This window comes from Thermobia domestica, chromosome 17 (assembly GCF_964235325.1).
Source record: "Thermobia domestica chromosome 17, izTheDome1.hap1.1, whole genome shotgun sequence".
NCBI classification, from domain to species: Eukaryota; Metazoa; Arthropoda; class Insecta; order Zygentoma; family Lepismatidae; genus Thermobia; species Thermobia domestica.
Genome location: NC_137470.1, coordinates 156,162,374 through 156,174,713, shown reverse-complemented (window position 1 = coordinate 156,174,713; position 12,340 = coordinate 156,162,374). Strand labels below are relative to the sequence as shown.

Sequence of the window (12,340 nt, the reverse complement as noted above, 5' to 3'; positions counted from 1 at the left end):
TTCCTTCATTCCACCATTTCATTCATTCCTCATTATCGCCGTCTCCTTTAGCCTAACCACCATAACCGTAGGATGTAAAACTCAAAAGATTTCATTTCAAATCCAAATCCTTCGTTGCGGTGACGCAAACCGTAATGGAATAAGCTCCCAGAACTCATTAAGAGTTTAATTTCGCCAAGTAATAGAGAGCCTTATGCAGAGTCATTTTGACACCTCCGTAATGCCTTACTACGAGTTTGACTAACGGATGGTTATCAAAAGTGTATTCACAGTTTCTGATTAGGACATAGCAGTTGACGAAGTTAATCACATGTGACTAATTAATCTAGAGCCGAGGATACCCTTTTAGCCACGGTTTAGCATGTGTGACACAACATTTCGAATTTCGGATTTCATGTATTTTCATTTTTACAGACTACGCATGCGCACATCTACATGCCGTAGTTACCACATTTATTTTTTTCACCCGATGTATTGGGATTATATTAGTTAATCATTCTCAAATCAACTTTTTAGTTGTACTCAACGTAGACTCTGAATACCAAAAAGTACATTATCCTTAGTACAGAGCTAGTATTTCACTAACGAGTCTGTGACTAAAAATTGATTAAAGAATTCTCTCTGAATACCGCCCAGTGATTATGACGAATGATTAGCGTCATACTAAAGGTCTGACTACTGCAGGATACATATGTTAGTCGCACTCTTTAGTACCGCCCCAATCACGCGTCAGAACGACTCTGCATATTGCCCAGAATGTTAAACTCAGTTTATTTTTAATTCGATTCTCTGTTAGAGGAATTAGCAATAATGTCAGAAGATAAGCACAATAGGTAGAGTATTATAATGCTTCCATGAATTCAGTATTAGTTAGCAATTTATAACAATCTGGAAAAGCAAGTATAATATTATAAATATTCGAAAGTGTTAGAAAAAGAAACATTTTTCTACACGAATTGTAGAAATAGATTAAAAACCTCAATCGTTGAACAACATATAAGCTGTAAGGATTTGTCATTCTTGCCTAAAAGCACTAACAGAGAAAAAACCTCAGTTTCCAACCCTAAACCAAAAGATTTCGCTTAAACTAACGCGATAATTTCGTTGTTCATTTGTTCATATTTCTTTTAATTGTTAGGCTGTTTGAATGTAAGTCTTGATTACACATAGTACTATAGCTATTACCAAATAAGGTTGTAGAGTGAGTGGAATTTATCACTCGTCTGAAAGTGGCACGGATGATCTTAGTACAGTGATGGCAATAAATAATTGCTGCGTTGATTAAAAACAGAAGATGAAGGGAACAATGATCCAGGACGTGGATAAAACGTGGCGACGAAAAGAACGGGATCTTATCAGTGTTGCACAAAGTATTACGGTTTGAAGATTGAGAATCGTATAGAAACTTTCTATGAATGGACGATAGAACACGATCTCAATTAATAGAAATAATAGGACTTAGAAAAAGCAGATCAAGACACAGTTATCCGTCAGTTTGTCCCAGCATACAAGAGGTAAGATATAATTCTTGTGAGATACGATATTGTAATGAAAAGAAAAATGGTTAACAACTATGAAAAGAGGCGTATTTAACTCGTAGGAGGGCATATTTACATTCATAAGTATTGCATTATCTTAACAGGAAATGCACACTTACTGTCTAAGAAGAAAGGAGAAAGAGCGCAGATTTACCTTAGGTGGACTGAGTATAAACACAGTATATAGACATATAACTTAAAGACTACAGTGCATAAAATATGAGCAACTTGTGTTAGGTGACAATAAAAAAGCACGAATGCTAATCAAGACAGGGCAGTGCGCAATAGTGGACTTAGCACGAGGTTGCGTCTGTGTGAAGCACGCTCGTCAGTGACGGTGAGTATACACATAAAGGTAGATAGTAAAGAACGACTTTATATCGCATTAAAAGAACGTAATGTGCATGCGGCATAGATTTGCGATACCTTTTATGAACACTTTGCTCACTGGATTCACATAGCACCCAATTTCATAATGTCTTTCTTATGGATTAGTAGTTACGGATAAAAAGCAAACATTACATTTCGTACTGCTGCCTTACTATTCATGTGAGAGGCAAAATCCCGATATGCCGGTATTTTGATTACTTATACAGTTCTATTCTAAAATCAACTAACATATTTCTTCTGTAGATTTTAAAAAAATATGCTTTCCTAAGATAGGATAGACCTAGTCCCTTTACATAACCTAAACCACCTTAAACTTACTCAACCTTCCCACGCGGATAATATATCACTGAAGTGGTCTAGAGATATAATCCTTTGCTCGTTGTTAGCTTTTTGGCCCTTGAATATCAAAAGTACGTAAGAATAGGTTAGGTTAGTTTGCTTGTTTACAACGTGTACTCAGTGCTTCTATCACAAGTAGGTTTTCAGTCTTTTTTTCTTTTATTTTTGGTGCTGTCGTATTTTAGGTATCTATACTTGAATTCGTAAATCATATACTTATTTCTTCATGAAATGGGACTACTAGTACCTTCAGTATGTTTCTAATGCAGCTTACGTGAAGATTCACTTTGGGATGGGATATGTAACGTACGTCGAAAAGGTATATGCCGCAAAAGCGACAGTGGAAATAACATGATCCTGCTTATGGAAGGTGCCCATTAAAAGCACGAATTGTATCTAACCCGCATAAGAGCCCGCACGGGTATGCTTCCGTAGGAAGCAGTTCTGTCAGATAACACTGTGTTCCTCATGTTACTAGTTGTCGGACAACTTTATCGTTACTGATCATGACTTACTACCCTGCACTGATATACGAATGCAGTTCATCATGGCTTCCTAATGGACTATTACGTGCTTAAAAGCCTAGTTTCGATTACGTTTTCTAACATTACTAAGAATGTCAGAGGGAGGATCACCTATATTTTGATTACTTATATATTCCTTTCGTTGGATAATAGTCGATATTTAATTTAATTCTACAAATCTTTGGATGTCTAAAATAGGATAGCACACGATATTTTTTTTTTGTTTATTGCTCGTCTATTTAATGTAGAAGAGAAAATGTTACCCCCTTAAAGAAGTGAAAATGTTGACAAAGATGACCCATATACAGGGTGTTAATAAAGTATACCGACAAACTATAATTCCTTCAATTTCCTCTGCTTCGTCTGTTGCACTATAAGTTGATAAAGCAATACTGGTTAAAGCAATTATGAGATGAGCATCACGAAATTCACACAAAAGCTCGTCTTCCTCACGGATGTAGCTGTTATGTCCAGCCCTGTGGCAAACTAATATCTGCTTATGTGCTACTAGAGCCCGCAGTAATTAAATATTTTGTGGTCGGTGTCTTTTGATAAAAATTCGTATTGTACACACTTATACACAAGTTTGTGATTTAAATATGTTTACATGTTTTGGACAACTTTCCTTTAATCCGACCTAACGTGGTTTGATATCTCCCATTTTAGTAATTTTCTAATGTATGTAAATGGAGACCTAATACGGAACGAAGGATTTTCTCTTTACTTGTGCTAATTACTTATTTACGTTACAAGGGGCCACTGTGGCTCAGTGGTAGAGAGTTCACCTCTGGTGCATGGGTAACTTGGTTCGATCGCAGCTCGCGCCAAGTGAACTTTGTGTTGGACAAACACCGTGTGCGTGGGGTTTCTCGGGGTTCTCCCGCTTCCTCTCACTTTCTTCATTCCACCATTTCCTGCATTTCTAATCGTCATTGTCTGCTTTAGCCTAACCAACATAAGCGTGGGATGTAAAACTTAAAGATTACATTTAAAAGATTATTTACATTATTATAAAATACTTTTTTTATGACGGAACCGGACTCTAGATTTTTTTTAGCATAACAAGAAATGTCTTGATTTCATTTACTAGTTGTAGTTATCATCATCATCACTGTGTCGTAAGTCTTGGAAATCAAAGTATAGCATTACTTGGTTATGGAATTGAGTCATATACACCTGTCTATTGCATATAATGCCTTCCTGCTAATACCACCATTAACATCTCAGTCATTTTTCTCTCCATAAAGAAAGCACTGTATCTTAATACAAAACTTACTTATTTTTATATAAAAAAAGAGCGTTGCACGCCGTATACTGAACACGAAAATTAATTGCAATATAAGGAAATGCATGGTAAATTAAAAAAAAAAGGATGAGAAAGGAATGGTCGACGTCCGGAAAGGGCTGATCAAATTCACTAGTATTTTATACGTATTACTGCATACATTAATTTCAGTTTTCTAATGCAACAAGGAAGAAGATAACTAAAAACAGACGACTATACTTTTTCCAATATGACTAGTATTAAATTCGTAGGTATCAGTGGCGTCTCCTGACGTGCATGTCAGGGCGTTCGCAAAAAAGGCAAAATATATTAATCCTCACAACCATAGGCGAAATTGAAGGAGATCCTTCTGTCCCGAGGGGCAAAGCTGGGCCCACCCACATTCCTTTTACTGATCGAAAATAATGGGATAAGTTTACCTCAATTTACGCATAACTATTTCAGTGGTGTTTGCATTCGACACATTTAATAGTAACTGCACTTTGCCCACCCATCGATTTCTTGAATATAGTCTGTGCCTGAAAGCTCTCGCAATTTTCGAATGTAAGGAACCCAGCAAAATGTCTCCGTTACACCAATCCCTACAACCTATAAATAACAAATTCCTTCTAAAATCTAGTCGGCGAATTATAAAGATAAATCAAGGAGGTTGTTGTTAGGAAGAATACATATAATTATAATAATTATAATTACAATATAAAGTCAAAATATGAAACCAAAAATCAAAAACATACAACTATTTGCTTACAATTACTTGAATTGTATCTCAAGTCATCTTTCTTTGCGTAGATAAATGCTTCGTAGACTTTGAATTTTGCAGCAGTCGAAGACAGTAATAGGGGGCCCGAAACCATAAGTCTTGAGTATGACCCACTAACGACAAAGTAAATGAAAATAAGGGAAAGAAAAAGACAGAATGGAAAATCGTTTTGTAGCTCAAGGTCCAGACTTTTTTTTTTTTTTTTTTGCATTAGCTGATCCTTTGAGCACAACTTTATTGGTTCGAGAAAAATGGTGATATTTCTTTTCACCGTGTTCCTTACACGTATTTTAGCAAGAAGTCGATTGCACCCTTAACTTATGAATTGAATTATATGTTTAACAATAACAATAGGTCCGCATATCATAGTAAAAAAAATGTATTCCGTACTGCTATAAAAAAAAATTGTACATCCGCAGATAAACCTACAGACTTGAATGTCTGAGGCAAGCAGGAAACTGAAGACGTTGGCTTTCTAAGCAACGCCTTGGATCACGGAAGTACCAGATGGTAACCAGGAAGTGCATGCGCTGTATGAGTCCTTAAAGCAGTGAAAATGCAGCAAAAGCGTTGCCAACGACTTACTCGCATAGGTGTCCGCGTGCCTCCTCAAAACATCACGGAATACCCTTCTGTTAATTTTTCATTAGGCGTTAACACAAGACTTGTACACTCAGAGAGGACTCTACTGGTAGGCATATGCGAACCTGCATACTATAAACGTGTTATTTATTTCTTGCAAATATTCTTGATGCATTGTTATTATTTGCAACGTGCTCGAATAATGTGCATTGAATTTGTCTTTTCTTACTCATTTTAGGTTGTCTGTGGCATTAAGTTTCTTGGCTACGGGAGAGACTTTTAGTAATTTAATGTATCCAACACACATTTCGGAGAGTGCTATTGAGAAGATCGTAAATTAAGCGCGACGGAAGCTGTCTACGAAAATCTTAGCTCCGAATACCTTAAGGTATGTACGATAGTCGTAAAATGTACTATTTGAAAACTGTATAGATATTTATTAAACGTATAGAACATATTTCAAAATATGTACAGTGTTCACCTATGTTGTGTTCTGTATTGATGATCAATTCTCTTAAATTTTCATGTATATTTTCGGCATAATGCACTAATGTCCTTTATTAGGATCTCTTTGAAGCTAAATTGTGAATATGTTGGGTTGTTCACATTCTAGAAACTATCGCTTCAGTAGCAATAACTTATTTATAACAAAAATAATTCTGGTTCTTTACCAAATGACAAAAAAATTCGTTCAGACCTCTTTCACTATTTGCTAGAAGACTGCTAAAGATAGCCTGGAAAAACATAGTTTATATTGGCAAAATAAATGCATTTTCTGTCATATTTAAAACAAAAAATAGAAGCTAGGTATAAGATACCTTTATAAATTGGTTATTGCTACTGAAGTGCTAGACCCTGGGTTGTGAATAACATAGCATCTTCACAATTTAGCTTAGAAATACGACCTGATGAACTGTATTTCTGTGTTATGTCGGAAATATATAGAGATTTTTAGATATATGAAAGATTTGTACACAATATCTCTTCAAAGGCTGTGGAAGAACCGACCAATAAATATAGATAAGTTAGGAATGATTAATACTGTCATTTAAAAGTCTGTAGAGCACATTACTGGCTTATCTCAAAGGAGCACCCAATATTCTATTTCTAGCCGTAGGCAGTGATGTTTTTAACAAATAAAGTGCCCTGACAATTCTTCAGCCACATTTCAGAAAAATTGCCCTGGTGTTTCAATGTACTCCATCTTGATTGTTTTTCAGCCTACATGACCGTAAACTTTTAGTGGTATTAATCATGGGACCAAACGTTGACACTGTTATTTCCAAACATTTAATTATTATTTTATTTCAATATTAAACACAGAAGCTAATACTGTGAAAGAAAATGAGGGCACTTACCAAATTCGCCCATCCCTTGAATATTAAGTATTCCAAATGTTTCGGAGCTAACCTAGTAGGGAAGCTCTGTGGGGGATAAACAGGATAATAAATAATGAGAAGGATAAAAGTACTTACAGAAAGGATGGAGAAACTAGTAATTGTAAAATCGTAATCACAAAAAACATCCCTTATTTTCTTTTACAGTATTCTGACTGTTCACTCATGCGTCCTTTCAATTAAGGTGAGTTAATATTGGGAAGGTGCGCTTGTTGTAGTATAATTCTTCTCATATGTTGTCAGTCTATTTTATTTCAATAGATTTATATTTTATATCAACATTAAAGAGAAAAGGAAGAAGGAATCCCCTTAAATAAGTTCTTTGGTGCAGCCAGACCAGGCGAAAAACTGCTCTGACACGGCTAGGAACCGCTAGCGGTTCTTTCGGCTATATGAAATAATTCCTGCTGGACAACAACGTCGTTTGACATTTTACGCATGGAAAAACTCTTCCAATTATGCTAGTTTGTTGGGCTTACTGCGCAATCATTTCCTTCTTTCCAGATATTTAAAGATAAAGCTCATTTGTTGTTTATGACAGACTAGCAGCGTTCACCCCGCTTCGCTGCGGTCACCCCGGAACGCAATAAACTTTGTTACTTAGATAATTTTTACTTTTTCGCTTTCAAGTGATATGATAAAAACCATAGAAGATTGCACTAATGTTAACATTATATCGCCTGTCATTTATGTTAACCCGCCCCGCTTCGCTGTGGTCACCCCAACCCGCCCCGCTTCGCTGCGGTCATCCCGGAACGCAATAAACTTTGTTACTTAGATAATTTTTACTTTTTCGCTTTCAAGTGATTTATAGCGCCTGTCATTTATGTTAACCCGCCGAGTCACAGGGTCATGCGGGTTGCATATAAGTACGTTTATTTTTATATGATGAACTAATAACAAAGGATTTGTACGTATGGACACCTGAATGGTCAATTATCTCAAGACACTGGTAATTGAAAATTAAAGTGATATGATAAAAAACATCTAGGGTCCAAATCCTAACAACCCCCCAAAAATGAAAGAAATCGGTTCAACCGTATTAGCGTGATGAGCGGACAAAGGATTTTTTCTACGTATGAACACCTGATTGGTCAATTATCTCAAGACACTGCTAATTGAAAATTAAAGTGATATGATAAAAACCATCTAGGGTCCAAATCCTAACAACCCCCCAAAAATGAAAGAAATCGGTTCACCCGTATTAGCGTGATGAGCGGACAAAGGATTTTGTGCGTTCTCTTTTATATATATAGATGTATTACCATCATTTAATCATATTTTTGTTTTCTTATTGCTTAGTTGGAAAGGTAATTGTTTGTTTTTCGGATTTCTCAGTATTTAAATTAAAATTGTGGTGAATGTATGCCTACTTCCAATAAGGTGTTCAAACACATTTTTAAAAAAAATCGTTCCAGGTGCAGTAGCAACAACATATCCTGAATCAGATCGGAAAACATTTGAAATCCAAGTTCAGAAATGGTCCCGGCAAGCGAAGGGAGGACGACAGCATAGTCAGCAGCATTGAAACTGTTTAGAAAATTCTGTCATTTCCAACTTAAAGTGTTATATTTTCTTTGAGAAAAATCTATTGTTTACCCGTTATTGTGTAGTAGAATAAAAATGTGGATTTGGTGTAAATAGTTTCAGTGTTAATTTTGCCGTCTATTGTTTGTCTGCAAGGAAAGTACTTACATGGTATACGTTTTGCGTCAGTGTCGAACCCAGACCACAAAGAATTGCCTCAAAGGAAGTGCTTTCATTAAGTGCGTTCGCTGTACAGATTAGAGAAGCAAAAAGAACCCTTGTACCTTATAGTCATTTGTAACTTTCTTATCCGCTTCTCTTGTGTAAGGAAAAATCCCTTTTTGTTTGAGCTTTCCATGCACATCAGTTTAGAAGGCATTTATAAGGTTTATTTGGAAGTTACCGATTATGATACAAAAGCAATTAGAATGTTAAGGTGGCTGAAAACTGTTGCCTCTACCAATAAATAGCAGCACAATCTATTTTCGTATGTATTTTTTTACTTAAAGAAAAATCAAAATTGGTCTTAAAAATTCTAACTTAGAGAATTCAAACTTCCACAGAAAGAAAATCATAACCTTCCTAAGGGCTTGACCGTGCCAATTTTAAATCCTTGAGTTTTTCATTGTTAAAGGTAACTTTAAACTAACTAAGGAAAATAAACTATGAACGACATTCAAAACGAGCCCTTTACTTGACTCTCACGTTCCTACTTAGAAAGTTTGAATTCTCTAGTTTGAAATTTACAACAGAAATTTTGATTTTATATGAATGGTTACAATACATTGAAAAGATAGGGAGATGGTCTCTTTCTATTGTCAGAGACTACCACTTTCGAGCCATCATAATATTTGTTTACATATTTCAAGAATCTTCAGAAACTAGTCAACTTAATTCGGTTTTACCAAGATATCTCATACGCTTCGTGGATAACATAAATATAGTTACGAATACGAGGTTCCACGTCTGTTAGAAGGAAATATTTGTATTTTTACTTAAATTCACAAAGCTTTGAGGCTTTTTAACATAAAGCCTTCAAGTGACTATTTAGTAGGCAATTTAGGTTTAAAAATTGTAAAAATGGAGCAGTTCTGCTTTTATTCAGTTTGATGTAAAATGTGACAAGTTATGACGAAAGAACATAGAAGAATTTACATCGAACTGACTAAGTGCTGTACTGCTCCGTCTTTATAATTTTAAATTTTACATTAACTAGCTGAACCTGCTTTAATTACATATCACACAGTTTTAATATGAGCGTGGATCTCGTTCAAGTGGAAAACAGGAAGACTCTCAAAGGGAGTGAATTTCTATAGACAAACATATAAATGTAGTATTTTAATATATAGAATGTTCGGGTGAGTTTGTGGCAAACTTGAATAAGTGATAGATGATACCAAATGCAAATATTTTTTCTTATAATTCCATATCCAAGTACGCCTCATTGTGGGTCCACAAGCCTGCGAAGTTGCCAATTTGCAATAGGTTTTGTCATTCAGATTAAAGTAAAACGCCTGAAATACCCATCAACCCACGATACGTAGCTCATCTACTGGTTGTCTTTCACAAGGATATCAACCTTAACGTCCTAGTGGCAATATTGAACTAGTAGGGTCAAAATGACCTCTAACAAGTGTATTAGAAAAATAAAGACAAGTTTATTTTAATTTGTATGAAAACTGGCAAATCTACACAAAATTTGGAATTGACCAGCGAAAACGGTTTGTGGCAAATTTGAGTTTGTAGTAAATTCGTAGAAGTAACACGATATCAAGTGGAAATATTTTTTTTTCTAATAAATCCACATCCGTCCGAGTACGCCTCATTGCGTCTCTTCATGCCTTTGAAGTTGCCACCATGCAATAAGTTTTGCCATTCACATTTAACCAAAGCACCTGCAATGTCCGTCAACCCGCCCTACGCAACTTCTTTACTGGTTGCCTGCAACAATGTTATTTTTATGGACTCAAAACGGCCCCTAAAATGTTGAATAAAACAATAACGATACGGTTTTTGAACATTTGAATGACAACTGGACAATCTACACAAACTTTGGAATTGACCAGCAAAAACGGCACCTTTATAGCACGTGTGGTTCTTGAGATCTCATTGTCGAAAGGATTGGGGAGAAACATATAAACCTAGCATTTTAATATATAGAATACAAATTATTCTTGTGTGTGCTGGCTGGATAATAGTTTTAAGTTGCTGTGTGGCTACCCAATGGAAGCTCATAGACCCTAGTAATAGTCCCTCTTATGAAGATTTCCAGAAAAGACATTCATTAAGTTCTTCCTCATGCATACATGGGCAGAAAAAAGTTACTCTCTCCAGTTGGAACATAACTTACCTGTAAGCTGTCTCTGTGAGAAGAATGCTCATCTTAACCTTCGGATATTCAACGGGAGTGCAAATGTACTCCATGCATGTGTTTTACTGTATATTTTATGTCACAGACACTCGAGGTTGACTAACGTTCTTTACATTGTGGGCCTGACTTTAACGGAACTTATTTCCTCAATAACAATTATGTTGTAAGGTTAGCTGCTTACATATGTGGCAAAAGCTACGCTGGGGTACATTTGTACTGACTTTGGGGATCTATGTTACCATATTCATTTCAAATATTTTATTGTTGTATTTTATTATTGTAAAGAGCAAAATAAAGAACTGGTAATATTAGAGCCTGTTCCAACATATCGTTGCAATATTGCATCATTTCCTGTCACAAAAGTATTACGAAATTAATACAGTTCCATAGCGTATAAACAAATTTCCCTTTAGTTAACCTAATCTGCCTAAACTTACTCTAAATTAGCCTACACTAACAAAACCAACATAACCTAACAAAGCACAACCCAACACAAACTAACATACCAATATTATCGATACCACAAATAAAGATGTTTCTAATTGCAAAAATTTGTATTGGGGTACACCTGTAACCCCGTTGGGAATCCGGAGTTAAAGAATATCATGGGTATTCGAGAGTTAATATCCAGTTTTCAGAGACCCTGCTTCCTATAGCTTTACTTCACATAGCCCAAAATTAAATTTGGAACGAGGTAACTTAAATTGTGATTGGGAGCTTTGTAACCTAATCTTGCTTTCTGAGTCAAAGTAAAAATATTTTAACATAGTAATTTTGTTGTAACTCTTTTGATGCTTTATATGTGTAAAGCATTTTAAAACGAAAAGCGATTAGTCATGTGAATCTAATTTACAGAAATTTCATTTACAGTTTGTCTTTGTAGCCCAATTTCTAGTTTCTTTGTTTAAATTCTGGTGATATGTTTACGCTTTTATTTATACTTTGTACAAAAGGATTTGTGAACTGTTTTCTTCAATGCCAGTTATAATCAGAAGTTTTTTGTATATTTCGAAAGTTGGACATTTTCAATAATCTGGACTTAACAGGCAGCAATATGAAAATATTTTTTTTTCTTTTTTGTGTACAATTATACTCCTAAGGATACCAGAGTGTAAGAAATTAACTAATACTTTTTGTGGTTAGCAACTTTTATTACTACTTTATTCAGCATTTAATAATCTGAAAAAAATAAAGTGTTATTGCTACATGAAATGACTGTATTTCATGTTATCTTAGATGTAAGATAACAATAAAATTCATAGTATAAATATATATATGCATAGATTTCATATTTGAGCATTTTAATTCCCTCGCAGGTATGTTCAGATGGACAGGCCTAGTTTTGTGTTCGGTAGTAGGCTTTTTAGCCATTGTCTGGATGGTCAGTTAATATTTTTCGTTGCATGTTTTATCGGGTACGAATCCTGTCAGACTCAATTATCAATGGGTACAAGTACTGGACATATTTCCTTTTGCTGTACAATGGTTTAGAGTCGATGATAGCCGTCTTTTCTTATCACCTGCTCGTGTCAGTCTTATTTTACTCTACAATGGGAACTCAACCTCATATTACAGCCCTTAGTTGCGTTCAATTTTATCTCACTGTTTTCTTTCTTATTTTACTTCA

At 35.2% G+C, this 12,340-nt stretch overlaps 1 long non-coding RNA gene across 2 annotated transcripts; it reads left to right on the top strand.

Annotated features, from left to right (window-relative positions):
- The first annotated feature begins 1,135 nt into the window (after window positions 1–1,135).
- LOC145673780 (uncharacterized) lies at window positions 1,136–11,906 on the top strand. 2 transcript variants are annotated; one of them, XR_014128810.1, is made up of 3 exons: window positions 1,136–1,514; window positions 5,657–5,806; window positions 8,234–11,906. It is a non-coding gene; the product is annotated as an uncharacterized LOC145673780 (long non-coding RNA). The 2 variants fall into 2 exon arrangements; XR_014128811.1 differs by having other exon boundaries at window positions 1,136–1,875.
- Window positions 11,907–12,340: the final 434 nt, after the last annotated feature.